At 48.2% G+C, this 22,259-nt stretch overlaps 1 long non-coding RNA gene across 1 annotated transcript; it reads left to right on the top strand.

Annotated features, from left to right (window-relative positions):
• The first annotated feature begins 7,975 nt into the window (after positions 1–7,975).
• On the top strand, positions 7,976–22,014 carry LOC140213953 (uncharacterized). Its single transcript, XR_011890870.1, has 2 exons — positions 7,976–8,277; positions 21,834–22,014. It is a non-coding gene; the product is annotated as an uncharacterized lncRNA (long non-coding RNA).
• The last annotated feature ends 245 nt before the right edge of the window (positions 22,015–22,259 follow it).

Raw genomic sequence — 22,259 nt, 5'->3', positions numbered from 1 at the left:
GACTTGCCGGAGAGTTGAGTTGTCGTTCTGCTTTTCGGCTATAATGATGTCATCCAAGTACACCTTGACGCGCGGGAGGCCTTGCAGAACGGACTCGAGGCGGCGCTGGAACAAAGCCGGAGCCGATGCAATTCCGAACGCGAGGCGGTTGTATGCAAACAACCCTTTGTGTGTGTTCAACACGGCCATTTCTCGTGCCTCGTCGTCCAGTGGAAGTTGATTATACGCATGCCGCAAATCCAAAGTGGTGAACAACTCCCCCCCGTACAAAGATGCGAAGATGTCCTCAATTTTCGGTAACGGGTACTGTTCCAGATGAGTCGCCTGATTAACGGTTAGCTTGAAGTCGCCGCAAAGTCTAATATCACCGTTTCGCTTCACTACGGGCACGACGGGCGTAGCCCACTCGGAAACTCTCACTGGTGAAAGCACTCCCTCCTGTACTTGGCGGTCAATTTCGGCAGACACCTTTTCCCGAAGCGCGTACGGCACTGGTCGAGCCTTGAGAAAGCGTGGTACAGCGGCCTCCTTTTTGTGTAGTTTCACGGGCGGCCCCTTGCAACACCCCAACTTCTCCTCGAAAATTTCTGGGAATTTAGCCAAAAGTTTCGCTGTCTCTGCGTCGCAGTGAACCACATTCACGCTCTGTGGCGCGCATTCATCCAGTAGCGCTATGCCAGCACTCCGAAAGGCTTGGATGGTGTTCCGGCCGCACAACAGAGGCCCGTCGCAATCCACTACCACTAGCGAGCTGTCTACTTGCGTATTATCGCATTCGACTTTCATAGCCACTCGGCCAAGGACCGGTAGAGGCCCCAGGAAGCATGTCAGCCGCAGTGAAGTTTTCTCCAGTGTCGGCCACCATTCGCGATGGTTTTCGAATACCGTCCTTGGAATTACGCTGATAGTGGATCCTGTATCCACCAACATTCGCAGTTTTCGGCCTTCCCAGATGAAATCCCTTTCGAATGGCCGTGCGGACTCGTTACTACTGTAGCTGTGAGCCACCAAAGCGTAGAGCATTTCTTCTCCGCTTTCGTCACTGCCGTCTAGCTCTTTCACAGCGTACGTTCCTGAGGGGTTAGCGCGACCACTAGAGCACATCCTTGCCAGGTGTCCCTTCCTGCCGCACTTGTAGCACGTCGCTTTCTTGTGTCTGCACACTTCTGAAACATGATTCGAGCCACATCTCGGGCATTGCGTAGCCTCGGTCATGGATCCATGCCCACGTCCGGACTTCTGCGGATTTATCCTGTGCTTCTGTATGAAGTTCGCAGCACCGTTGTCGTTGAACCTCCTCTCTTGCATAGCCCGAACATTTGTTTCTGCGGTTTCCGCTGCTAGAGCGAAAGCTTCGGCCTCCGCCAAGGTCAACTTATTCTGGGACAACATGTGTCGTCGAGCTTGTTCATCACGGATTCCGCAGACAATCCGATCCCTCAACATGCGATCCAAAAACTTATCGAAACTGCAATCTTTTGCAAGACGTCTCAGGTCGGTTATGTAGTCCCGTACCTTTTCGCCTTCCGCTTGGTTCCGCATGAAAAAAGCATAGCTCGCTGCTATCTCGTTGACTTGGGGATCGAAGTGGTTGTCCAGGTGCTGTACGACGGCCTCATAGCTCAGGTGGTTCACCGATTCTGACTGGCACTGGCCCTGAAGTACGCGAACCACGTTGTCACTTAGTGCTGACACAAGAAGCGCACGCTGTTTCCCTGGATTTGTGATGCTGTGGCCCTCAAAAAAGGCTTCCAAACGGACCCGGTAAGTGTTCCAGCTACTGGTGGTGTCGTCGAACTCAGGTGGCCTGGCTGTCATCGTGCAGCCGGTCCTATCCCATCCTCGTCGCCACTGAAGTGATCGAACGTAGCCGGCGGGTAGTGGCAGATCAAAGAACGCTTTATTGCTTGGTGTTGCTAGTTTTATACGAAACAGAAAAGGGTCACATGACTGGACATGATAGCAAGAGTGCGACACGTGTAATCTGTCTTGCTCATGCTATACATCAGCACGCGGGCTTGATAACGTTACATCACGCGTGCTTGATAACACTACAAACTTAATCTTAGGAAAGCTGCCCTGAACAAGATCAACAGTCACATCCACACAGTCTATAAACAGGCCCTTGAACTGCCGAAATGGACCAACATCAATTGTCTACTAGCTCTGGGCAGTCACAATAGTGCAGAGGAAATTATTGAAGCACAGGAATGGTCAGAGATGATCAGACTATACGGAACTGACGTAGGACAGGAAATACCCTGCGCCCTAGGGTACAATGCCATTTAGACATCTTACGTCGCTGCCGAATTCCTTATAACATCCGTGCCAAAATTACTACCACCCCTCTCTACAAAAACATGGGGAACAAAGGACCGACCTAAAGCCAGTGCAGCCGCTCTCTGGCGAGGTCTTAAAAACAAACCGGCCATCTACGTGGACGCCGCTTGCGCGGCCAATCACCGTTGCACAATTGCTGCCGTTGATGGCTGCGATCGTAACATTAGCTCCACCACGGTCTTCCGCATCCGTTGTGGAGGCAGAAGAGGCCGTAATTGCCATGGGTGCGCCCCTACCTGATGTAAAATTCGTTGTATCAGACTCTGAATCCATCATAGAAAACTACTCTATTGGGGCAATCGGCCCCATTTGAAGCCGACGTCTCAAACCACAGGACACTAACCGTCTTATTTGGGTGCCAGCTCATGCCGGCATCCCGGGTAATGAAGTAGCTCATCTAGCCACCCGATCAGAAAATAACTGGGAAGTGGTATCGCTAGACCTGGATGGCCGGCTTGAGCCTATCCTCACACATCATGAATTAACTCAGTTTTACAAGAATTTGTGCAGAGCGTATCTGTTTCCGAACACGAGTCTCTCCCGAGAGCAGGCCACGACTCCAGGGCAGGTACAATCTGGATCCGTGCTAAGTCCCAAAAAGCTGGCGGAAATTTCTAAGCTAGAGTTTAAACTTAACTGCAAGCACTGCGAAGCACTAACCGTACATCAAGATCACATACTTTGTGGGTGCCCATCCAGTCCCCCACCAAGAAAGATTCCTCGACGAGCTCCCACACCTGGGAGGCCTAGAAGCATACGACCAAGTCTGATGACCCAAAACGCGAAGTCATGCTGGCATAGTGGGCTAACCACATCGCGGCCACATGGGCTCCACGCTAGCTCCTCTGCCAGGGTCTCAATAACCAATACGCCTGCAATAAAGTTTAGTTGTCTCTCTTCCTTCTAGCGACCTAAGTGGCTGAAGGCAAGGGGTTATAGTAGTGCTTCAGACGCACCACGTGGCTCCATCTCCATAACTGAGGAGTTCTCGAGGTGTGCCATGTCTAAGGATGAAGCGATGTAGAACTAAAGAGGCTACGTGTCTCACGGTAGCATTTGGTAAAGCAGTAGTTTCGGCGTAGCAGGTCAAATGGTCCACAGCAACTATGACCCACCGATTGCATTCCGGTGTCATTGGAAGTAGGCTGAAGAGATCAATCCCGACGCGATTGAAGAATTTGGCAGAGCACGGAAGCGACTGAAAGGCGCCAGATGACAGAAAAATTTGTGATTTGCCACGTTGACAGTCAGTACAACACTGAACGAACGTTCGTACAAAAGTGTACATTCCGTGCCAGTAGTGCCGATGACAAATACATTCATATGTTTCAAATACTCCGGCGTGGCCACTATGCGGATGGTCGTGAAAAGAGGCACAGATTTTTTACCTTAACCAGCCGGTAGCCATCTATGGCCTTCGGGAGCGTAGTTGCGTTGGTGGAGCAGCCGATCACAAATAGTGAAATGAACAGCTTGGCGTCGGAGGGATCGGTACACAGCGATGGTCGATGACACACAGGGATAGAGAGATAGGCAAAAAGAGAAGCGATCAACGAATCACGGCGTTGTTCCGTGCCAATTGAGTCGAGGTTGAGCATGACATGGCGTCTGTTCCACAGACCGAGTCTGGTGGTAGAGGTGATTGGGACAGGGTGTCTGCGTCAGAGTGCTTGCGTCCCCAGCGGTAGATGACGCGAATATCGTACTCCTGGACTCGGAGTACCCAGCGTGCTAGGAGACCAAGAGGATCTTTCAACATGGCGAGCCAACAAAGCACATGCTTATCCCTTACTAGGTCGAATGGGCGGCCGTATAAGCATGCATGGAACTCATGCTTATACGGCCAAGGACTATTATTCAGTCATGCTGTAATTGGCTTCTGCTTTTGTCATCATTGCCAACATGGTCGCTAAAACACGATTGTGCTGGCTGATATTTGCTACATATTTGCCGCAATAAAGCAACAGATTGTTTCCTTATTCACAAAGCTTTCGCCCATTTCTAAATCTTAGTGCACATAACTGCACTCTGTACTCACCGGCGTAACTTTCCGATGCCGCGTGACAACGCTATGCGGGCCGTCGCTGTACGGCGACATCCGGTTAAATGCGCTCTATTGGGGCTCGCGTTTTTTTATTGGCTAGGCTAATAATTTCTAATAAAGCACTCAAGTAAAAACTTGAGGAGCTGATTATCTTGTCTAGACGTTCCTCCATCGACACAGGAAATTTTGTGTCCGCGCAAGTTCTACTTACCGCTAGGGCGCTCTCCTACGAAGGGGAAACACGTGCAAGCGCAGAGACTGGTATAACACAAATTCAAAAATGCTTTTCATGTTTAAAACAAAAAGTAATTTGATAAAGTTTCTCAGTTTGTAGACAATGAATGTTTCTAATAAACACACTATTTAACGTTGTTTTACCCAGACCACCTCAATGCTAAATTTACGACTAAGCATAGCCTAAAAGTAACTTTTTTGCAACTTTGTCGCCAGCTGTACAGGCCATTTCACGTTATATTCGTCCCAAATTATTTTTCGCTTACAGTACAACTTCTGGCCATTAGTTACTATGAAATATAACCTTTTCGTAAAAGCTATCTTTCTGAAAAAAATTACCAATATGCACCAAGTTTCGCATATTTAGTGCCGTAGAAGAAACTCACGGAAACGTAACGATCGATAACACATTTTTTAAGTGAAAAGTCTATCTTCATTCTCAAGGAAAAATTGTGTGCTCGCCTAATTTAAGAAGATAAAAATTTTTTAGAATGCGTTTTACGACTCATACTTTCGAGCTTTCTAAAGAACTTCACATGTTCTTAGCGGTGCTGAAAAATTTTTTTTCGCAAGGATGTTTTACAGAAAGACTTCTTGCTTTAATTAGATAGTCTTCAATTTTTTTCATCGAAATCGCTGGTGGTCGAGCGCCAAGGTTGGGACAGTTGGCGTGGAATGACCCGAATATACGCAAGGTAGCTTTTATAGTTAATCGAGGGCACCTGATTAAGAAAGTGCATTCCTCGTATCATGCATGGAAAAACCCAAAAAACGAGGGCTCAGTAAATATTTGTTGCAACCCTACTTAAGGTGTTATAGCGAGTATTTCGGGACACATTGAATTTGACGTTCCCCGCTATTCTGCAGCATGTTGTTCTTTTCTAACTCCTAGTTGCCTCGGCACATAAGAAACCATAGCTGAAAACTGCTGAAAGTTGGCTTCTTTTGCCGTTGTCTTATGACCCTGGGAAGCATCGCGGATAACGGCAGCGTGATATTCTGAAACGCTTGAATAAGTGACTATCTACGAAGGCTATATATAACCTACTTTTTTAAAGGAATATAAGCATCATGTCCTGCATAGTTAACCGTGTACACTGGCCAAAAGCAGCACCATGCTTTTGTCAACGCAGAAAGCTTGCTTAAAGACGAGTATTCAGTAATTATCATTGCGTTAGCATTCTTAGGGCACTTCACGCACTTTCAAGGGCCTAACTGTCTATGTATGTATCTGTCTCTAACCATTTTTCCGCTTACTTGGGTCACTGTAGTCAATGTGTCATGAGGCGCACATGCTGTGGTACAAAAGAAAGGCGAAGAGGAGAACGACGGCGACGAGCAATAAAAACAGCGCTAAACGACGGGACGAGCGAAGGGACACAGACAACAGCGCCGGCGACGAAGCGCGAGCACGATCGTGCAACGGCAACCGGAAAAGGGGGAAGAAAAAAATGCTGGAGAGCCTCGTGGCACAAGCTTGGAGTGCGGGAGTGGTGCCATTGTTAGAGAGGAAGCCGAGAGAAGAAGGCAGTGACGGCGGTAGAAGCAGCCTGTCGGACAATGGGTCCGGGCTCCTGTCTAAGCCTAGTGCTCCTGAGCCGATGGCTCAACCATTGACGCTGATGCATGTCTGCGGGACGCCCAGCGGAGCACAGACCCCAGCCTCTATGATCATGGATTTCCCTCCTGGCTTACGCTCGTGCCCCGTCGTACCACGTCATCTCGCCTCCCAACTGCAGCTAGGGTACCTCAGCAGCGGCCCACTCGTCGTCCGCACCATTCCGGCCGGTACCTCGTCCGACGCCCCACACCGAATCACAAGGGGGTGTGTGAACTTTGATGACTTAATTCTGTAGTTTGGAGACTAGTTAGAGACTGCATACTTAACAATGATCTATATCAGTGTTTGCTACCAGTTATGTGTCGATGAATTGATATAAAGCATTGTTTCTGTGTGCGACAAAGAGTATGCGCTTCGTATTTCCTGAATCCGTCTGTATTCATCACGTTAAGAACCGACTAAGGTGGAAAACAAATGTACCATGACACCATGGTCGAATGGGTAGCGCTGAGTACGTGTCACTCGGTCTGTACTGGGCTTCAGTGAACCTACTTGATGTCAACTTCTGTCCCTGGGAACGTTCCAGTAGGTTTGTGCAGCTCTTCAATGGAAATCTTTGGCACCAACTTGGTTAACTAGGTATGTGGAACTGGGAATATGCCCCTCTACAATGACCAAAAAGATTCTTTAAATTTCGTCGATGCTGAGCAGAATCGAACCCACGTCACAGAAGTTCCTCACGGACAGCAACCCGACGCAGGCTCGTCCACAAGTGCACTCGGTAGGTGCCGCTTTCCAATGAACACCTTTCACGCCAACGTTTAGCGAGCTGCGCTCATAGCTCATAGCTCATACCAAGTGCGCAGCTCGCTAAACGTTTTTCAGGGAACGTCTCACCAACTTGGGTCGCTGAGTAGTATGCCACTGAATGTGCGGCTAGTGAGGGAACAATTCTCAGCGTTCGCAGGCGCTGGCACGCCACTTCTTTCGTCTCGGAGGCCATGAGCTGACCTGTCGGCACTGCCGCTATGGGGCGCAGCGTATTCAGAAAGAAGAACGAGAGAGGAGCCCCGGTGACGCATGACACGTTTCTCAATGTTCGCACGCACGGGCGCGCCCTGAATTTCTGAGGTCACGCGCAGGCTTCGCGGTGGTGACGCTAGATGGCGCCGAGTGCTCTTAGGGAAGCGCGAAAGAGGAGTCCCGCTGCAGTACATGCCTCATGCATAACTCGTTTCGACGGTGGCATTATGTTGCGTCGCTATGTTGATGAAGTGCTAAACGCGTTATCGTCGACAGTCCTCGTGAGAAGTGTTCTACCGCATATCTTTTTTTCAATGCACATGAATTACCTACACACTGCAACCTACACACTTTCGGTTCACTTCAGCTATTGAGTGCCCCACACTTTCCGAAACTATAATATCCCTGCTGTTTTTAGTCCACTCACGTAAGCTCAAAAAATTTTGAAGCGTTTCGTATAACGCCTCTAAACGGCCCGGAAATGAGGTTTCGGGGATTTTCATTTAACCCGATTGAGACACAAGCTTCAAAATTCGCCTGCATATTGCCCCCATTGTTTGCCACTTTTTCGCATAATATAAGTGTGGTGTCTTCGCGGCCGCCATGGACGCCGACGGGAGAGCAAAGAGAGGAAGGCACGCCGGGACGGTGGCCGTAAGAACGAGACAGGGAAGCAGCTGGGTACTGAGGCGAAGAACTGATTTATTGTTGAGGCGGACGGTTATATACCCGTGGCCGATTACTTCAGCACCCCCTGAGGGCGAGTGAAACTGGTCTCGAAGACGAAACACACATCACAATAAAACTTTGTGAGTTACGTACTTTCATCTGAAAACTGGGAACAGTGGTATATAACGTTTTTCGAGCGCTTCTGCAGTCGCAATATTAGCTTCGCCGTAAAAAGCTACCAATTTCACCAAAAAGCTGCGCCATTGAACGACGTATTGCACTAATATGAAAGTGCTTACCGTAAAACTTGATTTCACAGCAACAAACAATCTTGGAAAGATGATCGAAGGGACATACAGCATTCCTTACGCTAGCGAAAGCTGCGTGCTACTAAAGACATCAAGTGGTAAGGACATCATCTGATTTTTTGTACTGGATTATCACTAGACTCTGGACACACATCCATTGCTGTAAACTCTCCAGAGGGACGGGCCAAGAAAAAGTAAAGGAAAAAGATGACACATGGAAGGGGCACTTACCGGGAAGACTACACCAGTTTAGTTTAATAAAGTGTTCTTTCAAATTACTATAATCGTTACTTTTGCGGCAATACGTAGATTATTAGCAGAATAAATCATCATCAAAGATTTATTTCTTTAAATTTCGCATCGGAAGCTCAGGCCGTAGACATTAGTGTGACGTCACGAATAACAACGGCTTGTGTTTATTTTTTTTTTTTTGCATTTTGCCCATTGTGGTTTAGTAAAATACTTGAAAATTTATATGTTCTGTCTTTGGCTATTTTACAATACAATGTAATCCATTTTTTGCTGATAAACTATGCGCGAGCAGACGGCATCAAAATTTGTGATGTTACGGCCTTCTCGTGCGGAAATTTCTAGGCAGCACCGACACCCATGCCTCGGTCTTGCGTCTTTTCTAGCTTCTTCTCCAGTAATAATAGCTTGTTTTAGGAATCGTGGAATGGTACACTACTAAAACAGCTGAAATTAGTCTTCTCTATAGTGTATCCCTAAGAACAAATTATTTGAAAGTAAGAAAGCACTTAAAATGTTGAACAGGTGGTTTTTTCACCTGTCGCCCCCTGAAAAAAAAGGCAAAGGCAAGTTCTGATATACTTCTTTGCTTAAGACGCACATTCTCACGCATACAGCGACACACAAAGGAGGACAGATTTGCCACCCCTCATTCTTATTTGAATCAGCGGTCGCTGACGTTGTCTTCACCTGTGCACCTAATACCAAAAGCCTCAAACATCCTACACCCCTAAACTCCTTCTCCCTTTTCATAGCCTCTTACCACGGTGCGGCGTGAAGACCTCTTCTTTATTTAACAAGCTAGAAATTTAAGGGTTAGCATCCTCGTCCCAAGATAGCGCTTGCCTTGTCATAGTATGTTTAATGCAAAATAATTTTCGTAATATTGGAAATCACAACTGTTGGCCACTCATTTCTAAGAAGTTGGAAGCAACAGATCTACGAATGCAGAAGGTGTAATATTTGTGTAGGTTACAAAAGCAAGAGCATGTTATTTTAGCGAGGTCAGTTACGTTTGCCAGCGCATATTAGACGCTGTGGGTGCGAGCCACCTTTTTTATATGAAGTTCATTTTGCTAATATGTGGTTATTTGGTAGCCTATTATTCAGGCGTTTTACAACATGCACCAGGCTGGCATGTTCGTCAGCCACTCTCTACAGATTCTTTCAGACAAATCATCGGCATATATGAATACGCGGATCGTATCGCCTCTCCTCCACTGTCGCTTTCAATAGAAGGCAAGCTGCCTTTGTGCCACGTAGAAGCATGGTTCTTTGACAAACCGCTAGTCATCTCGAAATTGTGAATTTTTTACAATGAAAGCATTCACTGACATTGTGAAAATGTCGTTCTCGCATCACGATTACTAATTGTAAGTAATATCAAGCATAAAACGTGCTTGCCGGGCTGGAACACCAAGGAGGGTCTTTTAAAAACAGAAGCTCTTCATTTTAACGTAAGCAAGTTTGCCTATCCTACTTTATAATGGTAACAAGATGGTACATGATTTAAAGACAAACAGGTACCCGCTCGAATTCCCAAACTACCCAAATGCATTATTTCGTTTTCACTTTCACCTGCTGTCGTTAGAGTGGGTAATTTCGGACCCCAAAACGTGCACATGGGAGTACTTCATGCCCACTTGTTGCCGAGCGATTAGACGTCACACCTTCATGTAATTACGCATAAAATGCGTTCGTTAGTGTTACCATTCCAATTGGCGCTGACGATATACGGTGCCTACGCTTCACTTGCAGAACTCCGTGCAAAAATTTAACTCGCTGCAGTGGTTCCGTGGCTATCACGTTGCGCGGTTGAGTACGATGTCACGTGCTTCATTACTGACCATGGCGGTTGCATTCCAATAGAGGAAGCCTGTAGGGAAAGCGCACGAGTGGGAAGCCTGATCAATAGCACAGATAAAATAGCCAAAAAAGACATAACATACCGCAAACTGAAATTTGTGTTTCGAATGTGGTATAAATTGTAGTGTCTCTATAGTATATATGTCCTAATGAAATTTGGGACAAATAGCATGCCACCCAACCACCTTTTTAGTGCACGTACGCGGAACATCTCAAAGCAGGAGGCTACCCAGAACCGCTGCTAGTCTCATGTAGCTGAGGCTATTCGCAAGAAAAGCAAACACCAAGGCAGTGATCGTGATTGGGGCGCTGAAACGAAGGCTGTGAAGCGCGGGAAGGTCGCCGTGATCCCGTACAGTCATCGTGTTACCCAACGTCCAAAGAAGATAGGACAGGACTTGGACGTTCTAGTTTTCTGACCGCACCCCTCAAGTTGTCTCAGCACGCGAGTACTACCTCACCTCTGAAGAAATGCAGAGAGCAGTGTCACGTGAAGCACAGAACCACGTTTTGGGCCTCCATACAAGTTGTCGTATACAGGAATCGTTTGTCCTGTGGCGCTTGTTATGTAGGCCAGACGGGCAGATGTTTCAATGAGCTAATGCGCGAGCACGCAAATATTAGCTGTAATCGAAAGGAAGTTTTTTTTTTAGCATTCCGGCACGTATTGCTGTACCCCGCACTTCGAGTGGACCACAATGATTTTCGAGTTTAGCAACAAACAAGCACGCGTTATTAGCGCGGGAACCAATATGACTAGCGAACAGTGCGCAGGTGGGAGTAAGCGATCGGTCGCGCTATCTAGTAAAGACATAAAATCCTTGAAAGAGGCATGCATGCGTAGGGGGCGAATGTGACTCACTCATTAGGGATATCGTGAGTTGTTTTTTGTGTGCGTGTTTCTTTTTCACTGTTCCACGTAATCTTTTCTACGTATTAATGTATATTGCATAACAGGGGCCCTATAACGTAAAACTATTCTATTATATTTTTATTCCGAACTCCTGACGTCAAATTTGCGTAACTGCTGACGCAAGCATCGGGCGGTCACCCGCAGGGTTGTCTGAACAGTCCAATCAAACGCTCTCCTCATTTATAGGAGGTCACTCTTGTTTACTTGAAAAACGAATAACATTGCCTACGCTGAGCGGCTTGTCTTATCTAATTGGCTCACAAGAGGCGAGGAGCATGCTCAACTGGAGAGGAAATCGATGGGGCCGAGCCACTGCATTCAGAATCGATAACCAGATGAAAAGGGTTGTGCCGGCATCTGCGATCGGTCCGCTTTCTCGTACTTAGCTTGCGGTGGCTGGTCGAAAATCGCAGCGGCATGCAACGGAAGCTTAAGAATGACGTTAAAGCGGATCCTTAGCAAAGAAGAGTTGATAGAATGAGGTCTTAAACGTGCCGAAAGTTCTCGAAAAGCTTACACGGCCACGCAAAAGGTTTTATTATACGCAAATAAATCCATACTTCCCAGCAGCTCCGAGTAGCCAGTGCATGAGCGATCGGCGGCAGCCATCTTTTATTCCTTTCGTAACGGGCAGCCTGCGGCTATTCACAAGAAAATGCAGTTTTGTTCGGCATGCATCTTTAACGCGTACACGTCACTTTGACGCGGTGAGTTCTTGCAGTTTTGTGACGTCACGTGACGGGCAGGTGAAGTGGGTGCAGCCCGAAAACTTTTGACCAATAGCCGAAAGCTAATAGCAACAAGGCGTCGAATCAGCAATAAAGATTTTTCTTTTGTTCGGTAAAATCATGCATAATTAGTGTGTACACGTCATATTAGATGGGAAGTTATCGTGGTGTTAGTGACGTCGCGTGACAGACAGGTGATGTGGGGGTGGTCCAAAAAAGTTGTTGACTAATCGTGGAGGACTGATTTGCAATTTGGAATAGAAAAGTTTGGAATAACTTTGTTATTTTAAAGGTGCTAAAAGGGTTTTTCGTGCAAAGGGTTTTACTTGCAAAACCTATACTTGACTAAGGTCGCATCCGCACTTCAACATTAAGAGGAAGCTTTAGCTCGGGCCCAACTCCGAGGCGGCCTATTCAATTACATGTAAAACGCTAGAACGTTTCTCTGAGACAAGCTCTGGACCAATTTTGACAAAATTTGTTGTATTTCAAATAGAAAGTTAAATTCTAGTGACTGCTGCAAGCGGAATTTAGATTTAGAGCCTGAATTTTGTTTAAAAGATATTCAAAAATTCGAATGTTTGACAAAAATAGAAGCACGAAGTTTACAAATTAATAGCTCTGCATCAAGAACAGATAACACGGTTCTGTAAACGCCATCCACTAGATCATTGAAAGCGGACAAATTCGTTATGTCATTTTATATCTTACGTGAATTTGTTACTTTGCGTACAAGGGTTCTGCCAAACCTGTATTTCCATATTACTAAATTTTTTGAGATTCATGTGTAACATACCAATTTTGTCCGCTTTAGATGTACTATAGATGCAATTCACAGAAATGTAATATTTTTCAGTGCTGAGGTACAGAGCTGTAAAATTGATAGTTCCGTTTTCTGAAATTTTTCAAGTTATGCCACTTTTTAATAAAAAATTTACGGCCTAAATTGAAAATTCGAAACCAAGTCACCAGATTTTACCAACCTCGTCAATTTTGGTGCAGTGGTTGCCGAGAAAAACAAATTCTCCATTCACATGTATTTAGATAGCAGCACTGCTGCTAAAGCTTCCTGTGTTAAGAACGGCCCGCTGACGTGCAAGTTTTGCCAACCACTTGCGACTTGCGACAACTTCTCCTGGAGCGTCGCCGCAAACCTCTAACCACGGCGTGACTAAGTCGACTGTGTGTCGAGAACAATACGCGCGCCCCCAACTCTCCATCGCTGGAGCCGAGTTCGACAAAGCAGGCTTCGTGCCTGCACTCGCCACCGCCGCCCTGGTCTGCCGCGAGCGGGGAAGTGCCGCGGGAACGTCGACGAAGACCCTTTCCCACGCACCGTTCTTGAAGTAAGCCCCGAGTTCGGCGAACACAGTCGGACCTCGGCGGGCTCCGTGAACGTGTGTGTGTGTGTGTGTGTGTGTGTGTGTGTGTGTGTGTGTGTGTGTGTGTGTGTGTGTGTGTGTGTGTGTGTGTACGCGCGCGCGCGTGTGTGCGTGTGTGCGTGTGCGCGTGTGTGTAAGCACTCGCACAAAGGCGGCCGTTTCCGTCACCTGGGCATCGGAGGAGGACCGAGTGTTCATAAACCGCTGTTGTGCTGTTGTTCAGGACACTCTCTCAAGCAGTCATGTTACACTGATGTAGATACTGTAAATAAACCCATATTCCTCATTCTCGATGAGAAGCAGGCCTTCCCTTCATCAACGTCCTCAGCGTGGATAAGTCGGACGACGACATGGGCCAGCTACGTTCTACTTCATGCCGGACTCCAACCTTGACAACCGGTTACGAGCGATGGGATCGAGCCCCCAATCCTGACACCTGTTAAGGAAGTTCTTGTTCGAGTACATATTATGGTCTTGCAAGCTAACAGATTTAATCCTGCAACTTCATGCACGTATATGGAGTCTCCGGTGGTGAAGTGGAAAGACAGAGCTTTTAAAGCGTCAGTTTAAAGCGTCAGGCGTCAGTCGTTGCTAAGTTTTAGGCCGTTGGCACCGTCCGCAGTAAATGGCTGATCCCTGAGATAGCTCAGTTCAGAGTTCCCATGTTGTGATGCAAGGTTCGTGTACTCAAAGGTTCTGACGGTTCTCTTAGGCGGAGCCTCCGAGAAACCAATTGACGACAAAGCCGTTGGTTTCGAAAACACACACACAAACTTTTAATGAAACTAGAAAGAGGCTTAAAATAAATAGAAGGAAATAGAAAGCATAAAATAAACACTCAAACAGACATCACGGCAGTAAGAAACAAACTTGGGGCTAGTATGACGTTAACAATACGCGTGTCCGGGCTTGCCACGAAGGCAGTGGCGCATAACAGTCTCGACGTGGAGACGCGGAGACAAGTTGATGAAAGGAGTTGCGCCGGTCTCACCAAAGGTCCGGGTATAGGATGGTTGACCGGGCGACCGGAGCGCCCTAGCTCTGGCTTGGAGATAGAAGGCAGGCGGCTTGGTGGCACGAGCAGACGGCGGCGGCATTCTGGCTGGGCAGCTGGGCGTAGAACTCGGGCCCGTAGCCTGACTGTTCTCGTCCTGCCCACGGACACAGAAGCTCGCCGGCTTTGGGCAGCTGGCGGCACGCTCGGGTAGACTGGCGACGCACAGGAACAGGTTGGCAGGAGGCCCCGGGCGGGTGAAGTCATGGTGGCTCGGGTCCGGAACCCGACGGCCCGTCTTCAACTCCCGGTACGGTGGCCGACCTTCTCCTGGCGTCGCTTCCTGGAACTCTCCCGGCGTCTCCCCCCTTCTGCCAGCGCGCCACGCCTTTTCTTCCGCTCTGGCCGATTAGTCAGGCCCCGTGGTCTTTCCTAATTGGTTGGCATTTTACTTTTTTTTCTTGTGCCGCACGTTCACGTGCCGGACGCTTTTCGGCGTCGTCGTTTTCCTCCAGCACGGAATTCGCCTCGGCGCGCGCGCTCCTTGTCGTCTCCTTCTGTCCGTCCCGACCACCACATCATCTCACGCACCACACACATCACATAAGCCCCTTTTTTTACAAAGTTTTTCTGAAGAAAAACTGCCCCTCAGTGCGCGACATAGTTCACGTATGATCGGAACACTACAGTCATGGTCTGTTCACGAGAACGCACTGTATGGTTCCATGGCACAGTTCACTGAGCACACAGATAAAAACATTAGCGGAAGACACTAATTTAAAGAAAGCCCAACAAGTGAAAAAAATGGTACCGTCAAATGCTAATAACATGGCATTGCAATGACACAAGCTTGCTATGGTAACGGTAACCTCAAAAGGCGTAGGGTTGTAGCCCCTCCCCCCCCCCCCCCCTGTATTTTACTCATGTAGTCCGCCCTGCGAAGTTCCGCATGTTGACTCTTTGAAAGTCATCGCCAAGTTTATTTGCTTATACAGCCGGGCCCTCATTTGTTGTGAAGGTAGGTATAGGGGTTTCTGTCCCCTCTTCCTCCACCACGATGAATGATGCTGACTGTGGGGTACTTTCCGGACCACGCTCTTCATAGCGCTTCAGCATGTTAATATGGAACAGTTTTGTAGTATGTCCCAAGTCTAACCAGTTCTCAAAGTTGCTTTTCTTCCTGTGACCAAGAAAGGCCCCTTCCAGTGCATCAACAGTTTGTTTGCCGTCGTTGGAAGCAGGATAAGGGCACGGTCACCAACTTTCAGCTGGCGTATCTTGCTTCCCCGGTTGTAGTAATTTTTCTGGGTCGTTTTATGTCGCGACAAGTTCTCTTGTGCCAACCGTAGTTTCTTTTCCAGACGATCTCGCAGATCCAAGACATACTCATATGTGGTCTTGATTTCTTCGCATAGGTAGTCTCCTGTTCATAGCTCCTTAAGTAGACTGAGTGGGCCTCGGACGCATCGACCGTAGATCAACTCGAAAGGAGAAAACCCCATGCGGGCTTGAGGCTCTTCAGGATACGCAAACAAAAGGGGTGCTAGTAACGGTCCCATGACTTCGGTTCTTCTTCGCACATCTTGCGTAGCATTTGTTTCAACGTGCCATTAAATCGCTCCACCAGACCTTACACATGGGATGGTATGGCGTCGACCTTAGATGTTTGATAGCCAGCAAGTCATTTATTTCTCTCATTAGGTCCGAAGTGAAACTGGAGGCCTGGTCGCACAGTATCTCACGTGAAAATCCAATGCGAGAAAACATTTCTACCACTCCTTCACCACCGTAGCCAAATCGATCGGCGGCAAAGCTATCGCATCTGGATATCGTGTAGCGAAGTCCACCAGGGTCAGTATGTATCGTTTACCCTTATTTGACGTAGGCTTTAAGGGTCCAATTATGTCCACCGCCACTCTTTCAAATGGAGTGTCTATTAAAGGGACGCGACCAAGAGGTGCCTTGCCCACCTTGCTCTTAGGATACGTTCGTTGACAAGTGTCGCAAGAGCGTACGTATCTTCTCACTGCTTCTTGGACTCCTGGCCAGTAGGATTCTAGAACACGATCAATTGTTCTCCTAATTCATTGGTGCCCTGACATAAAACTTTCGTGTGCCAAAGTGAGCACTTGGCAGCGTAATTTTTGAGGTACTACCACTTGTTCGGTCATTTTGCCAGAGAGTAGCCGATAATGACTATACAGCCCTACCCCTGCTACTTCGAATGAGTAGGATGCTAATCCTTTGCCTTGGAACACTTGACCAACTTTGTTCCTGCAAGACTCTAAGATATTATTTTCATTCTGGGCCATGGTAAGATCCTTCCTGGTTATTTTCAAGGCGCTGATATTGATCGTGGATGTTTTCGGCTGTTGGTCTCGGCTCTTGATGCCGACCAGCAAAGCATCCGGGGAATGGTCTTCTCCCTTGGTTATTTTCCCACTTGCTATACCATCTTCGATGGGCTTCTTCTTCAGCCTTTCTGCCTAGGTTTTATCTGGGTCATGAGCTTCTCGTGATCCTGGTACATTTCCGATAATAACATCATATAAAAGAGCTGTCATACACTTGACAATCGACGTACCAGAAAAATAAGGTTAATGAATTTCAACCTTAGCCTCGGGAACTTCAATGCTGCTGCCATCCCCAAGGACAAGCTTATCGGTGGTACCTGTCAGAGCCTTGTCTGGTACGAGCGAACGACGCACAACCAGCGTGTTGCTTCCCGTATCTTGCAAGACTGACGTGGTCTGTCCGAAGATGACGCCCTTGAGCACTGGCATCTTGAGTGCTACAGTCCTTGTGTGGGTCTTCACCGTGCTAGCTATGTCTTCTTGTTCAACCACTGCCGTGTTGGCATCTTCTTCCAGGCGCTCTTCTGGCGACAATAGGCAAGACGTCTTCTTTGGTGGACCGTTTTTCTTGGTGCAGCCTTTGACATCATGCCCGGGCTTACGGCAATATCCGCAGTACGGTTGCCTCAGCTTAGATCGGCAGTCCGATGCCCCGTGACCCAGTTTTCCACATACGAAGCATCGCATTGGAACTCTCTCGAATGAGCTTCCGGTTTTCTTGGTAGGGTTAATGCCTTCCGATTTCTGCTGGAACACTAACAAATTGGGCTGTCTCTGAGCCTCTAAGAAATTATCGGCAGCTTCGGCCATGTCATATAGCTGGCGGTAGCTCTTATCGCGCAGGAAGAGTCCTAACTGATGATGACATTTGTTCAGAAACTGCTCTGCCACCACTAGGTTGCGAAGTGCCAAATACTCCTTTTCGGTTTTCGACATTTCCACAAATCGATCAAAGAAACTCAGTGGCCTAGTTGCGTACTGCTTTCCAGTTTCGCCATCTTCGGGTTTGCTCTGTCGGAACTTCTCCCGGTAGCCTTCCGCCGTAAAACGAAAACGCTGGAGCAACGCCAACTTGGCTTCATCGTAGTCGAGGGAGTCTTCCGGAGACAGACAAAAACTTTCAGAGATTCTCCGCTCAAGCATAAACTTACAGCTGTGGTCCATTTGTCTTTAGGTCATTCTTGTCCGGTGGCGACGCTTTCGAACCTTTTTAAATAGGCATCCAAGTCGTCCCGGCTTTCATTGAATCCCGGTATCAAACTGTGAGGATTCACGCTGAATGGTAGACTCCATCCAGGTCCTCGGTCAGCTGTTCTTACAGCATCCGTTGCCGCCATTGGAAGGCGCAACTGAAGCGTTCGCTCCTCCAATTCTAGCTGCCGTTGGCTCGTCTCACCACGATTGCCCTCGGCTTCCGCGACTTTAAGCCGTACCTGTAAATTCTTTTCCTCTAATACAAGCTCCTCCTTCTTGGCTTCGCGCTCCGCTGCCCGCTCTTCTCGCGCACGCGCTTCCTGCTCGTTCAACCATGCCCTCAACTCCGCACCTTCTAGCCCCATGCGTTCGGCTAAGGCTAACAGGTCTCGCGTGCTAGCCATGGTTCCAAGCTGTTAGAATGCAAAAAAAAAAATCCAGACGAACGGCTTTGTCCTGTCGCGGACGCCAATTTGTGATGCAAGGTTCGTGTACTAAAAGGTTCTGACGGTTCTCTTAGGCGGAGCCTCCGAGAAACCAATTGAGGACAAAGCCGTTGGTTTCGAAAACACACACACAAACTTTTAATGAAACTAGAAAGAGGCTTAAAATAAATAGAAGGAAATAGAAAGCATAAAATAAACACTCAAACAGACATCACGGCAGTAAGAAACAAACTTGGGGCTAGTATGACGTTAACAATACGCGTGTCCGGGCTTGCCACGAAGGCAGTGGCGCATAACAGTCTCGACGTGGAGACGCGGAGACAAGTTGATGAAAGGAGTTGCGCCGGTCTCACCAAAGGTCCGGGTATAGGATGGTTGACCGGGCGACCGGAGCGCCCTAGCTCTGGCTTGGACATAGAAGGCAGGCGGCTTGGTGGCACGAGCAGACGGCGGCGGCTTTCTGGCCGGGCAGCTGGGCGTTGAACTCGGGCCCGTAGCCTGATTGTTCTCGTCCTGACCACGGGCACAGAAGCTCGCCGGCCTCGGGCAGCAGGCGGCACGCTCGGGTAGACTGGCGACGCACAGGAACGGGTTGGCAGGAGGCCCCGGCCGGGTGAAGTCCTGGTGGCTCGGGTCCGGAACCCGACGGCCCGTGTTCAACTCCCGGTCCGGTGGCCGACCTTCTCCTGGCGTCGCTTCCTGGAACTTTCTCGGAGTCTCCCCCTTCTGCCAGCGCGCCACGCTTTTTCTTCCGCTCTGGCCGATTAGTCAGGCCCCGTGGTCTTTCCTAATTGGTTGGCATTTTACTTTTCTTTTCTTTTCTTGCGCCGCGCGTTCACATGCCGGACGCTCTTCGGCGTCGTCGTTTTCCTCCAGCACGGAATTCGCCTCGGCGCGCGCACTCCTTGTCGTCTCCTTCTGTCCATCCCGACCACCGCACCACACACATCACACATGTGTATGTGCCGCCGCGTGTTAGCCACAGAATATGTCGTTATGCCACTGGGTATGCATCATCATTGTCCCGCGTTGGCGTCTTGCTGTCATCGTCACACCATCATCGCCATGCCATGGTTGTCATACAGACGTCGACACGCCATCTTCCGCCATCGTCATTATCTAGTCAGTGTCATCCGAGTCTCATTATGTAGTCGTTGCCATGTCATTGTCGTCGTAGTGTCCTCGTCATGCCCTCGTTGTCATACCACCTTTGTCCTTCCATCGAAGTCAGCCCTCCTTTGTGATTTCATTCTAACCATGCTGTCGTCATTGAATCGTAATCGTGACGTTGTTACATGTCATTGCCGTTATACAGGCGTCATCATGCATTTGTCACACCCTCATCGTGATGCCATCGTGGTCGTTCCGTCGTCATTATTCCACCTTCATTCTATTCTCGTTATACCGTCGCCGTCACGCCATCATCGTTATAGAGTAATTGCCGTACAGTCCTAGTGATGCCATTATTTCCATCATGGAGGAAGGAAATATAGAAGGGAGCATGCCGGCAACACGATTGGATCCGTTGTAGCGGCCCAACAAGTGATAAAAACGTCAGAGCGTGCGGAAGGTTTTAGTACTCCTGGTTGAATTTTTTTTATTACACACATTCAAAACCATTTGAAGCTCTTCAAATAAACAAAAACATGGTTACCACCGCGGCAATTTCGCGTAATGCCGCGCTCAAGTTTATGGATTGTGGCGTCGAATCGCAGTGTTGCGCTATGCGTGCCCGTTCGGCGAGCCGCATCAGAGAGAATGCCTCTCAAGCGTGTCTGAAGTTAAAGGCAAATGTTGCAGGCCTCTCCGAAAGGTGCGCGGCGTTCCTACACTGCTGACTGCCTTTGCGGTAAGTGTGCGCTGTGGTTCGTGTCGCAGTGCATAGTAATGTGTGTTGTCATTTCAGAAGCTAAGCACGCATATCCTCCACTTATAAAGGGAAGCTAAGAACTGTTTTGTAAGCTGGTCAGTTCTCGTGTAAGGGCTAAAGCAAAGTTTAGTTGGAGTTGGAGTGCCCCCTTCTCTTTCGTTCGCCGATGCATGTTGTGTTTTACCCGCCGCGGTTGCTTAGTGGCTATGGTGTTGGGCTGCTAAGCACGAGATCGCGGGATCGAATCCCGACCACGGCAGCCGCATTTCGACGGGGGCGAAATGCGAGAGCACACGTGTACTTAGATTTAGGTGTACGTTTAAGAACTCCGGGTGGCCCCAATTATTCCGGAGACCTCCACTGCGGCGTGCCTCATAATGAGATCGTGGTTTTGGCTCGTAGAGCCCCATAATTTTTTCTAATAAGATCGTATGCGCACGATGACCTACCGCTTGTTCGTGTTCACAATACGCGGTGTTCGAAGCAGGGCCAGTGCTTGGGAACATACGTGAGCCCGCATGACCCGGCCGCGTATATCGATCTCAAACGCCAAAAGCTGGAACAAACGCTGTTTGCAGTTGCTGCTGCTCTTCTTGGGAGCAGATAAATTAACAACGCACCACGTTTCAGGTAAGAACAGCATAGCATGCACGTAGCAAATGCAACTCACCGTTTCTTGCAGGAGTCAACGTCATCTGAGGCAATAAGCTCCACTGTGTTACCCTCATGCGTAAGATGCCACTAATCCAGTGACGATGCAAATCAATGCTGCACGCATAACAGGGCAAAGTACACACGGGCAATGCCTCAGTCAAAAATGTGATGAATACATATCGCTTATTATCGCTCACAACGGTCGGTTTACTTTGGCCGAAGTATATAACCTGTAGCTTAAATGCGCTGACGTCGGATTGTGAACCTCTCACAACTCGCCCAAAGTGCAGAACACGTGCCTTGCAGGAAACGACCGAAGCGAAACATCCAGAGAAAAATGCGGCCAGAGATACAGGCAAGAGAAGCATGAACAGCCACGGAAGCCTCCACATAGAATAAAGAACCTCCATCTGAGCAGCTAGCAGCTGCCGGCCGACCGCACCGAATAAAAACTACAGGTAACCTATACGTCTCGGCAAATCTCGAATTTCCTCCGTGATCTTGACGCGAGAGGTGACGTGTTGGGCCGCCGCCACTGTGGCTTCAAAGAGCGTTCGCTTGCCAAGGCTGGCTGCGTGACGTAATGCTTACTCCTATCTTTTTCCTTCCTCCATGGTTGCCATATACACTCGTCTTCATCACATTGTGGACATGGATTATCATAAGATGTGAGACGGTTCACATGCGATGTCTGAGTTTGTTCAGCGCAAAAACGTGCGAGTACTATAAGCGCATTGTTTTGTGCTAGATGCCTGTTTCAGTATTGTCTTAACGAGTCTGTGAATATCACCCGGGCAGCAAATGATCGGGGAATATTTCTGAGCGTTCTTATCATGGATACAAGTATTTTATCTACAATACGAAAAGTCTTCTTTCCGTAAAATAATTAGGTTAGAAGACAGCACCTCGACTATACCCTGGTTCTAGTACAGGATGGTACGCAACTTTTTTGTATATTCAGCGCCCCCTGGGCGTCTGACTGCTTCGTTCCTTTTACTTTGCAGTCAGCCCCTTCTGCACAGTGTGGGTACTGGCCAGCACCACCGACCATCAACACACGGAGTGCAAAAAGCATTTCAAGGAACAATGCGTTAAATCTGGCGAAGAAAACAGCGGAAATTAATTATTGCATGACCACAATATTCAACGACATAAATAAAGTTTTGAACTGTGACTAAAAAACAATGTGCACAAGTGTCCATCGATTCTTTTCTACTTATATCATCCAACAGCCTAAGAGACATCGGTGCACAACAGGCATCAGAGGCGGTGGGGGCAGCACTAGCCGCCGAATTTATACCCAGTGAGATCTCTAATCACTCCTGTCTTGCGTCAGCTCATTCTATCCTATGCCTGAAAATTTCCTAACTTACTAAATTATCTAAAAATTTGCCCTCGTTGACTGAATTTTCCTTAGCTTAGCATGCATG

This window comes from Dermacentor andersoni, chromosome 11 (genome assembly GCF_023375885.2).
Source record: "Dermacentor andersoni chromosome 11, qqDerAnde1_hic_scaffold, whole genome shotgun sequence".
In the NCBI taxonomy this organism is placed as follows: domain Eukaryota; kingdom Metazoa; phylum Arthropoda; class Arachnida; order Ixodida; family Ixodidae; genus Dermacentor; species Dermacentor andersoni.
Note: the sequence above shows the minus strand (reverse complement) of the source record. Positions and strands in the feature narration are given on the sequence as shown.